This window comes from Oryctolagus cuniculus, chromosome 3 (assembly GCF_964237555.1).
Source record: "Oryctolagus cuniculus chromosome 3, mOryCun1.1, whole genome shotgun sequence".
Classification (NCBI taxonomy): domain Eukaryota; kingdom Metazoa; phylum Chordata; class Mammalia; order Lagomorpha; family Leporidae; genus Oryctolagus; species Oryctolagus cuniculus.
In genome coordinates, this window is record NC_091434.1 from 79,106,275 (window position 1) to 79,120,418 (window position 14,144).

The 14,144-nt window shown below is 37.2% G+C and overlaps 1 protein-coding gene across 5 annotated transcripts in view; it reads left to right on the top strand.

Annotated features, from left to right (window-relative positions):
- Positions 1-14,144, top strand: part of KCNH7 (potassium voltage-gated channel subfamily H member 7) — a 511,727-nt gene that overhangs the window by 314,627 nt on the left and 182,956 nt on the right. The gene's annotated exons all lie outside the window — the stretch shown is intronic.

Sequence of the window (14,144 nt, forward strand, 5' to 3'; positions counted from 1 at the left end):
AATAGAAGAATTGAGTGTACATGCTTCCTTAACTTTCTTGTGAGTATTTCAGGAGATAAACAACATAAATGATTCAGCACAAAACAATTGTTTAATAACAGTTAGCTTCTATCAATAGTATAAGTTCAGGCATGAGAACAAGAAAACTGGTTGCCTTGCAAAGCGCTACACACCATTCATTTTGCTTCAGGGTCAGCACATGTCTGCATTGCTCATACTTTTCCTCAGCTGGAGAAGCCTCTCTTCCCAATTTCTACCTATCCCAACAATTTAAGACCCAGTCTAAATGACACTTCCTCCATGAAACCTTCTATGTCCCTAAGAGACATTATGTGCTCTCTCCTCAGGCCATCCATCACACTCCCTGATTGGGTTCAATTGATAAAGATTCCTGTTTGTGGTCATGTTTGTAATACCTATAATTTCTGGTGCAGGATCTTATACACAGGAGTTACCCAACACCTTCTTATTAAATTTTATTAATTTAGTATATATTTCACTCACTATGAAATATAAAATAGACTCACATCATTTGTAACCTGTGTGTATGTGCGAGTATTACAAAAGAGCATAAGATGTATGGCTTATTTTACCAATCACATAGACATGATAATGGAGCCTGTCACGCATAAAACCATGCACTATAGCCTCAGTTAACAATGACATCTGCATAGTATCTGTACCCAGAATTTTCACGAAGTTTTGACTTTGAAGGTCATTTGTGCATACCATGGTGATGTGCAGATTTGCTCACGTTCTGAATCAGCTCTGTCAGTGCATTGTTAATGCAACTGGACTGAACAAATGGCAATTTAGTGGCATGGACCTGATTTAGGTAAATTCAAGGCTTGGTAACAAAAATACGTCTTGTGAAAAAAAAAAAAAATCTTTGAACCAATGTTTCCCTGCATCCTAGAGCTATCTCATGAACTTTCTGGTGAAGAATATTAATGGATTATTGAATTAGAGCATTTGTGTAATAAAACATAATTGTCTGTCAAGTAGTGTGAATTGGGGCTAAGATGTGAAAAAATATCATATTTTATTTAGCAATAACCTTTTAACTTAGAACAAACTTATGGGAAAATCATTGCTGCAAGATATGTGATCAAATATGACAATGCTATTTTAGTTGGATTTCTGAGAATGTATTTAGCAAGCAAAATACATTGAACAGGTGACACTGGCCTTTGTCATTCTCCTCCTCTCTTGGCTCAGGCCTTTGTCTCCCAAAACTTCTTGCTCTCTTATAATCACCTAGGTGACCTATGATATTTACTGTTGTCTCTCTCTCTCACTTTCTCTTTCTGCCTCTCTCTGTTTCTCTCAGAAGGGTATCTTTGAAACAGAGAAGGAACTGACAAATTTAGTGTTTTCCAGTGACATTCAAGGAGTTAGGTGTTATTGCAAATTTCTCTAACACAGGATTTCAGAGTCAAATGAATTTGGGAAACTCTGCCTTAAGCAAATTTATTCATAATTGCAGAATTTCTCAACATCTCTAATATAAGAATATGCACTGAGAATCTCCTTGAGGAGGACATTTCCTAAATTGGCTTAATTATGGAAGACCCTTTCCAGTATCATCTACTACTATCATCTCACTCTGGGAAACAATGGTGTGGTGGGGAAACACTGAACTCATTATAGCTGTGAGCTCAAACCCTGGTCTGCGACTTGTTTTTGAAGTACTCTTAGATCAAGGGAAAGGAGAATCTGCGTGCACTTCTCACTTCATGTCTGCATAATGAGGATGATGCAAATGATGTTAAGGCATAGAGAGCATCAGAAGAATGGCTGGGACTCAGTGAATCTTAGCTCCTAGCATTACCTGCCTTCTGAAAATGTGCTTTCAAATGTGGATCACAGTACTTCTAGAGGAAATTCAGAAATAAAGATTGTTTCTACTACATACAAAATTGCACTGACTGTTGAGCTTGCCAAAAGTACCTGAATTCTGCTATCAGAAAAATATCATGTGTTTTCTCTTAGATGTGGAAATTAATATCAAAGAGGAAATTCAAATGTCCAGACACATGAAACACTACTCAGGATCACTAACCATCATGGAAACAAATTAAAACCACACACACACAAAATTGATGTTTTACCTCACCCCACTTAAAATGGCTCTCATACAGAAATTAACAAACAATAAATACTGGTGAGGATGTGGAAAAAAATGTACGCTAATCTATTACTGCTAAAAATTTAAACTAGTACAGCCATTTTGGAAGACAGTATCGAGATACTTCTGAAATCTGTATATAACCTACATATGACCCAGCAATCCCACTCCTGGGAATTTACATAAACAAAATGAAATTAGCATATGAAAGAGTTACCTTATCTGTACCCCCAAGTTTATTGCAGCTCAATTCACAATTGCTATGATATAGAATCAACTCAGATGATCATCAATTGATGATGAAAGAAAATGTGATGTGTATACACTATGGAATATCATTCAGCCATAAAAAAGAATGGAATATTGTCATTTGCAACAAAACGGATGCAACTGGAAACCATTATGCTTAGTGAAATAAGCCACTCCCAAAAAGACAAATATTTTCCCTGCTCTGCAGTAATTAATGAGTACCAAAAATATAATGTATAGGAGTGAAATTCACATTTTGAGATTCTAGGATTCTTTATAGCCCATACTGTTGAGGAACAATGTTTTTTTTATTCTTACTATTTGTTGAAATCTTTATAATTTGGGGTTGATCTTATGAGTATAAAGTAAACTGAAAGTAGATCACTGTAAAATTTAAGAGAGGGAATAAGAGAGGAAGGAGGTGGAAGGGTGGGAGGATGGAAGGGACGGAAAGGGGATGGGAAAAATCACTATGTTCCTAAATCTATATATATGAATTACATGAAATGTGTTACCTTAAATAAATATCAGAAAAATAAGTATATAGAAAGAGAGAATATAAAAATTGTGTCTACATCATATTATTTGGTATAAACTTATAAATCTTGCTTTTAGTGTATTACACCATGTACATGACGCTATACCCTCTTTCCTCACTTAAAGAGCTTGTCATGAATCCCACATTTTTTGGTATTAACAACACTATTTTCAAGAAAATTAATATATAAGTGTATATATTATATCTACATATGAAGTAAGTATGACAAAATGTTAAAAATTGCTAAATCTAAAAAAATTAAAATGGCAATGTTAAGTGGTATACAGCATACTTTTTAAAGGCAATGGAAAAAATCCACAGGAAAGGATGAAATATAAGAAAGAAAAATAAGAATCTCACAGCTATTTTTGTAACAGTGCACGTCCTTTATAACTGAAACTTCAATAAGTATAATTTTCAACATGACATTTTCATGCATATGCTTTATCCCTGTACAATACTCACAATTCTTTAACATACATTTCATACATTTCCTTTAACTGTGTCATTTCCTTTACTAATGAGCAAGCAGTTCTAAAACATGAATTCATAGTTACATTGTCATATATTTCAATCTGTGGCATACATTGAATTTAATATGCTTTAAAAACACTTGGATGTTTCCTTTGTGGAATATTAAATGTTGCTACTCATTTCTATAAATTAAATGTACCAGAAAAACCCACAGTTTAAAAAAAGTATACAAGAATAAGCTAACTTTTCACAGTCAACAAAGATGAAATCATGAATTCAAAGTAGTATAACGTCAGGAACACTTTTTATCTTCATGGCAAACATTCACTTTACGCAAATCCCACTTAGCTTCATTTAATTAAAAAGCTGAGGTTACAGGGTTTTTAAGTACCATGGTCCAAATCTCATCTTCTCACTCAAAGTCCAGATCACTGTAAGGATAGCCATGGTACTTGGAGCGAAAGATTGAAAGTAGAAAACTAAAGAAGACAACCAGGCCAAGCCCCACTATGCAAATTATCTGTCTCTTTCCAACATCACAGCAAAGTTAAGGAGACATATTTTTAGATGATGAAGTATCTTTTCTCTACCAAGTGGCCACCTCTATTTATCTTCTCATCTTAAACCAAGGGAATTAACCTGATGCATTCACCCTGGAATCAAGCAGGAGTTGAATGACTTGATTGCACTGCTGAATCTTTGGTATTTATTGCGCTTTGAGAAATTGATTCCTTCCTCTGCCTCCTGTTTGTGACAATAGAACTCATGCATTGCTCACCTGCTGTAGGCTAGACTTTGTGCTAAATGCTTTATAGTTAGTGTCTCATTTCAAGGTTCCAACAATACCATGAGGCAAAGTACTCTGTTCCTTTTCCTCATTTTCAGACAAGGAAGGGGAAGGAATGATATAAGCTGCTCAAGATCACTCTTTGAATAACAGTGGAGCTAGGTTTATCCAATTCTATGGGCTGCACATAAGTACACAGCCAATAGATTTTCTACTTAATGGCACTGTTACCATTTTCTGAACATTTAATATAGTTTCAAGTAAATAAATCATTCATAATATTGACATCACAGATGTTACTAATACTACCACATAGCAGAATATGAACTTGGCAACCAGATTTCTGCAAATTACATTAATTTTTCATCTTTCAAACAACAAGAAAAAATAAGTACTCTCTTCTTGAAATTTGTAAAGGCCAATGCTGGTCCCACGTTATTTTATTAACTTCAGCAACTATCTAAATATGCTTATGACTGGTTTGATTTAACGGTGTTGGTTATTGTATGTTAATTATATAGATATTGGTGATTATTATGTTAGGGCTGTTTCTTTTGACCTAATGTTTTATCAGATCCACTGCAGCTTCTTTGTCAGCTCATTGGTTTTGTTTATAATGCTTTTATATAAAGCATTTTTTTTTCATTCACATGAGTTTCTTCTCTTTGTTTTCAGTAAATTGCTTTAGACTTAACAGGTGAAATAAGAGAAATGAGCAAATGTTCTAATGATGGCTTTATACCTCTCACAAGCAATAAAATTTGACCCAATCAGTCAGACTAAACAGAATCTATGTGCTAATTAAAACTGGGCATTCCATTTATTTGTATAGTCATGAAATTTTTCAAGTCTTTCTAAATGTCCTTGTCTCTACAATCAAATAAATAGCTCCTGAATCTTTTGAAGATATTTCTCATCTCTAAGATATTATAGCATGCAAAATAATTAGCAATCCCTGTCTAAGTGCTTTGTACACTAACATGCTTCTTTTTGAAGACATTGTCTTTTTGAAGACAATTTTGTATATCCACAACACCATAACACTGAATTCCAAGAAAACCGAAAGCTGTCAGGACATGGCTTCTTGCTGCTGAAGCCTTATCCATTGCTCCCCATCCAGTATTATATATTGTAGTATACCATTAGTCTATTGATACTGTTTATCTAACAATATAACAGATATTTCACGTGCCCATGCCTTTACAGTAGCCAAGATGATAATCTGAAAATACATGTTGCAGTCTATCACTTACTTTCTTTTTTTAACTTTTATTTCATAAATATAAATTTCCAAAGTACAACCTTTGGATTATAGTGGATTTTTCCCCCATAACCACCCTCCCACCTGCAGCCATCCCATCTCCCACTCCCTCTCCCATCCCGTTCTTCATCAAGATTCATTTTTTTTTTGACAGGCAGAGTGGACAGTGAGAGAGAGAGAGACAGAGAGAAAGGTCTTCCTTTACTGTTGGTTCACCCTCCAATGGCCGCCGTGCCAGCACGCTGCGGCCGGCGCACCGCGCTGATCCAATGGCAGGAGCCAGGTGCTTCTCCTGGTCTCCCATGGGGTGCAGGGCCCAAGCACTTGGGCCATCCTCCACTGCACTCCCTGGCCACAGCAGAGAGCTGGCCTGGAAGAGGGGCAACCGGGACAGAATCCGGTGCCCCGACCGGGACTAGAACCTGGTGTGCCGGCGCCGCAAGGCAGAGGATTAGCCTAGTGAGCCATGGCGCTGGCCAAGATTCATTTTCAATTTAGTATATACTAAGTAAAGATTTCAACAGTTTTCACCCACACAGAAACACAAAGTATAAAGTACTGTTTGAGTACTAGTTATACTGTTAATTCACATAGTACAACACATTAAGGACAGAGATCCTACATGGGGAGTAAGTGCACAGTGACTCCTGATGTTGATTTAACAATTGACATTCTTATTTATGACATAAGTAATCACCCGGGGCTCTTGTCATGAGATGCCAAGGCTGTGGAAGCCTCTTGAGTTCACCAACTCCAATCTTATTTAGACAAGGCCATATTCAAAGTGGAAATTCTCTCTTCCCTTCAGAGAAAGGTACCTCCTTTGATGGCCCATTCTTTCTGGTGGGATCTCACTCACAGAGATCTTTCATTTAGGTCTTTTTTTTTTTTTTTTGCCAAAATATCTTGCCTTTCCATGCCTGAAATACTCTCATGGGCTTTTTAGCCAGATCCAAATGCTTAAAGGCTGATTCTGAGGTCAGAGTGCCATTAAAGACATCTACCATTCTATGAGTCTGCTGTATCACTTACTTTCCAGTGGCTTCACATTGTCACTCCAAGTCATGGCAGTGATCACAAGTCTGCTACCACTCCCACTTCCTTACCCTGTTACCTTTCCAACTTGGAATTCTTAACATTTCCCCCAACTTAATATGTTTTAGCCACACTGGTCTCCTGTTCTGGTGTGCTCCAATCTGAAAGTTTATTGTAGTTGGCCTGTTCTTCTGTAGCAAAATACCACAGACTTGGTGACTTAAACAACAATTTGTCTTCTCATGATTCTGGAGTCTGCAAGTTCATCAAGGTCAAGGTGCTTGCTGGGTGGGTTTTGGGGAAGGCGTCTCTCCCCAGTGTGCAAATGAGCACCATTTTTCTGTGTCCTCAGGTGGCCTGCACATGTGCACTCCTGGTATGTCATCTTCTGCTGATAAGAACAATGTCGTATTTGATTAGGGTTCTGCCTAGATGAAACCATTTATCACTATTTCCTTTTTTAAATACCCATCTCCAAATATAGTCACATCAGTCTCTAAGACCTCAAAATCTGAATTCCAGGGGGACACAGTTCAGCATATAACAGGACTTTTATACATGTTGTTACCTTTTCCCAGATGTCTCTTGACTCACTCTTCACCTTCCTCAGGTCTTAACTCAAATATGATCTTCTTGGCCAGACCCTTCCCATTCTCCTAAAAGTTATTATGCTCCCCTATTCCTGGTACTCACTATCTCCTTTATTTTCTCAATGGCAGTCTATCATATTACCAGCATTTAAACTTCTATGTAATGTAATTATTTGTTTTGTCTTCACCACCACCACCACTTCATCGTAAACCAAAACAAAGTTAGTATTTAAGACTATTTTGTTACCTGCTGAACTGCTAGCTCCTAGAACAATACCTGTCTCATAGAAGGCTCTGAATAATCTGTTATTAAAGTGAAGTTGTTTTAAAGTGTTTACATGTTTCTTTGTCATGGAACTTCCTTCTTCTCCAAGTTATGCCTCTTCAGCCTTACAAACTTCTGTGAAACATTTTCTGAACTCTTAGGAGAATCGAATAACTCTTTGAGCATAAGTAGTGTCTATAGCTACTGTGTTCCATTCCCATGAACCACCACGTATCATCTACTATTAGCTAGACCTTTCACCATAACAGTATCCTCTCATTTACTGCTCACATTTTAGGAGATTAATATTGTCCTGAGTCCACAAAGAAAGAAGTCAGAACAAAAGCTAAATAACTTGTGAAGTGTAGAACCCAGGTATCTTGACTCCAAAGTCTATCTTTTGAAGAATAAGGCTACTGCTTACCATAGTCACGAATGATACTCTGGCCCGACTCAAGGGTCCCTTGCTATGAATGAACAGCTTTCCATGAATGATTCTTCTGTCGGAGAGAGGTAAAAGCAATCATTATTAAGTAAACAAATATTTACTGAGCTCCCATTATATGTTGAGCCTTATGTGCGTAGAATAAAAACATTTTATATTTGGGAGTTTACAGTCTAGTTATAAATATAACTTGAATGGAATATTCTCACTACTCTGTCATTCTGAAAACCATTTAATAAATTCTGGAAGTGGATCAAGAGTGAGGGTAAAGTTTGCTTCCTTTACTTTTCTTATTAGTAATATGATAACATCAGTTTAGAAATATAAAAGTGGCCAGACAATGTAAGGTCTTCATAGCAATTTCTTCTAGTTCTGACCCAGGACTCCATCATGGCCCTCTCTTATTTTTTGGGTCACAAGCAGTATGATGATGATATTGCTTTGAACAAGCAGTGACTTGCAGGGTGTGAATAAAAGAGATGTCTGGAAGATCTTATCTACACAACCAGAATATTAAAGTTCATCTTAGTCTACTTGTGGTAGACTAAAAATTCTAAAAAAATCTCCTGGGAGGGGTAATCAATTATGCAATTACCAATTTTATAAAACATTAAGATTTGTAAGACTTTCTTTCTTGATAAGCAGTAGCCCATCACATTTCACCTTGGAAGCCTGAAGATAGACTTGTATCTACATACAAGAGGTGCCAAAAGAAGGAAAAAAGAAAGATGAGCTACAGAAAAGCAAAGTGTGGATTTTGCCTATTTTAACTTGTGGTTCTACCTGGCTCTACCTTAAGACATTCCTTACCAGTGACTTTAACATTCTAGGAGATGAAACAATCCCTTTTGTTTTTTCTATAAGCCTTTCAACACAAGATAAAAAATTGCTTTTTTTGATGATGCTTTTCTATCCTGAGGTTGCTGTGTTTTGTGTTTCTTATAGGGCAGCTCTCTAATGATTTATTTTTTTAATCTTTAAAGGGCCTCCTAGCCTACCAGAGAAACAGGAATTAAAAGCTCTCAGCAATTCACTAATCTGATCAATTCGAAGTAGAATAATGGTGCCACAAAATATGAAATAAAAAAAAAAAAAAAACAGACAGACAAAAGCCCTGGGGCCAGTAAAACCGTTGCCTGTGACACTTGCATTCCATATGGCTGCCAGTTTGTGTCCCAGCTCCGCCATTTCTTATCCAGCTCCCTGCTGGTGGTCTGGGGAAAGCAGTGGAAGATGGCCCCTGCCACCCATGAAGGAGACCTGGAAGAAGCTCCTGTCTCATGGCTTCAGCCTGGGCAAGCCCCAGCTGTGTCAGCCATCTGGGGAGTGAACTAGCAGATAGAAGGTCTCTCTCTCTGCCTCTCCTCATTGCTCTGTAACTTTGACTTTCAAATAAATAAATAAATCTTTAAAAATCAAAATAACAACAACAAAAACACTGTTGTTTCTGACTCTGAGAACAGCAACAGGTTGGAAGAAATTACAGAATGTTGAGGCTGGAGTTGTGGCACAGTTGGTCAAGCTGCTGCCGGTGATGATGCATCCATATAGACACTAGTTTGAGTCCCGCCTGCTCAACTTGCAATCTGGCTCCTTGCTAATTTGCCTGGGAAAGCAGTAGAAGATGGTCCAAGTACTTGAACCCTTGTCACACACATGGGAAACCAGGATGAAGCTCCTAGCTCCTGAATCCTGGTTCCTGGTTTCTGGCCCAGCCCAGCTCCAGCCATTGCAGTCATTTGAGGAGTGAACCAGCAAATAAAAGATCTCTCTCCCTCTCTTTCTCTATATAACTCTTTCAAATAAACTGTTTTTAAACTCTTTCAAAGTCAGAGTTTTAGAGAGAAAGAGAGAGAGGCAGAAATAGAGCTCTTCCATATAGTGGTTCACTAGCTCTTCCATATAGTGGTTCACTCCCCAGATGGCAAAAACAGCTGGGACTGGACAATGTTGAAGCCAGCTGCCAAGAGCTTCTTCCAGGTCTCACAGGTGGGTTACAGGGGCCCAAACACTTAGGCCATCTTCTGCTGCTTTCTCAGGTGCATTAGCAGGGGGCTGGATTGGAAATGGAGCCTCCGGGACACAAATCGGCACCTATGTGGGATGCCAGTATTGCAGGTGGTGGCATTACCTGCTATGCCACAATGCCGGCCCCAATAAATAAATCTTAAAAAAAAAGAGAGAGAGAAAGAAATAGAGAGAGTCTTGAGAGTTGCTTTGCTTCTCGGGAGACCCTTCAACAATAGGCAAAAATACTAGCTCACATTGTTGAGTTTTCCTCCATGCTAAGCCATGTTCTAAGAACTTCACAGGGATGACTTCTACTGAACAGTGTGAAGCTTGCACTCTGAACAAAGCACATATCAGAATGACAGTTTTAAGTTAAATCATATTAGGTACAAAAGAAAACTCTCCAAAACTTTCCCATATAATCCAGAGAAAAGTCTTAGCTCCATACCATGCACATCAGTTCACTATGGCTTCTTCATTCTCCTTAGACTTTATCCATTCTCCCTTCCCCACCCCCTCTCACAGGTACCAAACTGCTCACACACCACGAACAGTAGAACAAAACATATGTAATACAGTTCAGATGGAGTAGACCTAGCTTTTTTAAAAAAATGCAGCTAAGCATGTGCAATCTATTATTAACAAAAGTACAACTTTCACAACTATTGGGCTTGCTCTGCGTTCCCTTGCTCTATGGCCATAGTTAAAAATCGATATTCCATAAATTGTGTTAAAATGAGCATTGCGCCTCCTGAATAGTCTTTGCCACATTAGGAATGTTTTCATTCATGAGAAACAGCATGAACTTGAAATTGAGTCTAATTTTAGTATAGCATAATTCTATGAACAATTTTGGAATTAATGGATAATGATATTGTAAATGTTACTTCCTAACAAGCATTATTAATTCCATTTGAATACAATATTTTCAATACAATATTGATTGATTGATGATTGATTGATTTTGAAGGCAGAGTTACAGAGAGAGAAAGACAGAGACAGAGAGATATTTTTCATCCATTTGTTCACTCTTGAAATGGCCACAACACCCAGGATCCTGGACAAGTGAAAGCCACGGGCCAGAAACTTCATCCAGGTCTCTTATGTGGGTGGCAAGGGTCCAAGTACTTGAAGCATTTTCCACTTTTTTCTCATACTCATTAGCAGAGAGCTGGATTGAAAGTGGAGCAGGTGGGGCTTCAACTGGTGCTCATGTGGGATGCCAGTATTGCAATGATGGCTTAAACCACTGTGTCCAATGCCAGTTCCTTATTTAGTTCTCTTATCTACAAATTATTGAATATAACTATTTTTTCATCATTACTAGATTAGTGTTCGTGGGATTGTGTTTCCATCATTCTTGCTCCTAATATTGCATTCACAATAAATGTTCAGGATAATATGGTAATGATTTCTTTGGGTCATATCACTTTACAAAAGTAATGTCTTGTCTGAGCATGGGAATTTATAGAACTGTGCAAGCTAAAATATTTTTACTCTATAAAATGCATTCTTTTCTTCTCCTCTTCTAAATTCCATGTATCTCCTTTCATTGTCTGCTTTTCAGGCAGCTATGCAAGATTAATGGAGGTATTAAATTCCAAAACTAAAAGAAAAAAACATATATATGAAAGTCTTCAGTTGACTTTAGAGAAGATATATTGTTTAATAGAAACATGCAGGAAACAGTGACAGTGGGCAGTAAATCTCAGATTAATTACATGTATTCAGTATGCTATAGGGCCTATGCATATAGCTCATCTATTTTCTAAAGCACTATAATTTTATAATTTTTAGCACTTAACTGTAAATTTACAAGTATTTGTATTGAAAGACATTATTTTCCTTTTATTACCAAAAGCAAAATTACTCTGTTCTACTACAAATCGATTAGATGTCTATACTCATATTTTTTATTTATTGATTCCTCAAACATCTCTGTATTATTTTACAGTCAGCAGTACACACCAAATGTTGAGATTTGAAACTACTAAGTATCAAATCTGCAAATTCACAATGATATTCTAAATGATCCAGAAAATGTCATTTTAAGTGGTAAAATCAATATGTATTTTGGTTCATTAGGAAAGTACATAATGGCTATTTCTCACTTCTCTTTAGACTCTGTTTAACCAGTGCGTATTGTGATGCCTAGCCTGAAGCAATTCTATTTTTAGTTCTAATGGAACAGTCTTAAATTGCTTATTTTCTGTTTACTAAAGTCATCCTGTTTGTTACCATGGAAACTATGACAAGTGCTCTAGCTAACTATTTTATTAAATGAATTGAAGATAGAGCTGAAAGTGCAGGACGCCATTCTTAGAGCATATTTTCCAACATCCACGAAGATCATACCAACTTTTTAGAAAATATGAAATTAGTTACAAATCATTTGGATATTATGCCCATTTGAAAATCTGTGGTAGAATTAAAACATAACTACCCCCTCTTAAAAAGAGTCTACATTCTGAAGGTGTACTTGTAAATCATGTTTTAGGAAATTAGAGCACATATACAATAGAAATAATTTCACAAGCATAATTAGATCTCCAGCCGTGTTCTCAAGAGTCCTGCCCTGTGATGTCCTCAAATTATAGCAATATCAGCAATAGCCTTTGTCATAAGTTCTGACAGTAGGAACCAAGATGCAGGTATCAGAAAAAAATTAAAAAGTTTTCTCATGCTTATTTTGTTTTTGACAGTCAGATTTTTTTGGAACATTAGCATCCACTAGCCTTTGCAAATATTGAATCTCCCAACTGAATCATTCAGCTATCTTCTCCTACCCCTGTGCCCTGGCCCCAGCTGTCCTGACCCTTCCTCACACCTCAGTCTAAAGTTTCTTGCCAGTCCAGCCTGCTTCTACATTGAACTGTCTCTCTCCTCAAGAGTCAGCATATCTCAGACAGAGGTTAAAAAGCACACAGTTAAAATGTACACTACTGCCTGAATGATTAAGAGCCTTTCCTGGGAGGCCAGTGTTGTGGCACAGCAGGTTAAACCATCACTTATGATGCCAGCATCCCATATCTGAGTGCCAGTTTGAGTTCTGCCTGCTCTGCTTCTGATTCAGCTCCCCGCTAACAAACCTAGAAAAGCAGTAAAAAACAGTCCATGTACTTGTGTCCCTGCCACCTATGTGAGAGACCAGGATGGAGTTCCTGGATCCTGGCTTTAGGGTGGAAGATCTTTCTCTGCAACTGAGATTCAAATAAATAAATATATCTTTTTTTAAAAGAACCCTTTCTGGGGCCGGTGCTGTGGCACAGTGGGTTAACACCCTGGCCTGAAGCGCCAGCATCCCATATGGGCGCCGGTTTGAGATCCAGTTCCTCCACTTCCAATCCAGCTCCCTGCTATGGCCTGGAAAAGCAGTAGAAGATGGCCCAAGTCCTTGGGCCTCTGAACTTGCATAGGAGACCCGGAAGAAACTCCTGGCTCCTGGCTTCGGATCAGCACAGCTCCGGCTGTTGCGCCAATTGGGGAGTGAACCATCAGATGGAAGACCTCTCTCTCTCTCTCTCTCTTTCTCTCTCTCTCTCTCTCTCTCTCTGCCTCTCCTCTCTGTGTAACTCTGACTTTCAAATAAATAAATAAATAAATAAATCTTTTTAAAAAAATTAAAAAAGAACCCTTCCTGAAGAATTTTCATCTTAAAAATATCATGCTTTTAAAATAATAATAATAAAATAAACTCTAGCTTGTGAGATTTCCATCATGATAATTAAAGAAAACATTCAGAAGTTAAAGCTATGAGGAAACTGCTTTGAGTGAATACTAGAAGTTAGCTCTAAGTTTATTTAAAAGAAGTCAGCTTTTCAAGTATGTTCTCTGTATCTTGGATCTCAGTGTTTTTGACAGAGAATGGGTGGTAGTAGTACCTTGTAAAGTGAGTCATCCCTTTGCTCATTTCACTTCTAGATAACTCTTTTAACTTTATTTATATAAAGGGAATAGAATTTATATATTTCATATATACAGTTTTAAGAAGATGATACTAGTAAAATATATTTTATAGTGCTGTAACGTTGGCTTTTTGAAGAATATCATCTTGGCTGAAGAGTTAACTTGACTAAATAAGCAAAATTTTGTTTTTGTTTTGTGAAAGATTCAGAGAAAAATAAGTCACTGTTATTTGGGCATTGTGAACTTGCACAGAAAAGGAAAGAATTATTGGGCTGTATATAAGACAAAATCAATAATTTGCTATTTCATGTCCAAGAAAGTGAAGACACAAAGAGGAAATAATTTATTTTTCTTATTGCTAAAATCAAGATGACAAAAATGAGTTATGATCATTTTTATACAGCTATATTTTGTATAGGTCCAGATACAATAAAACTATATAAAGAAAGGTTAGGA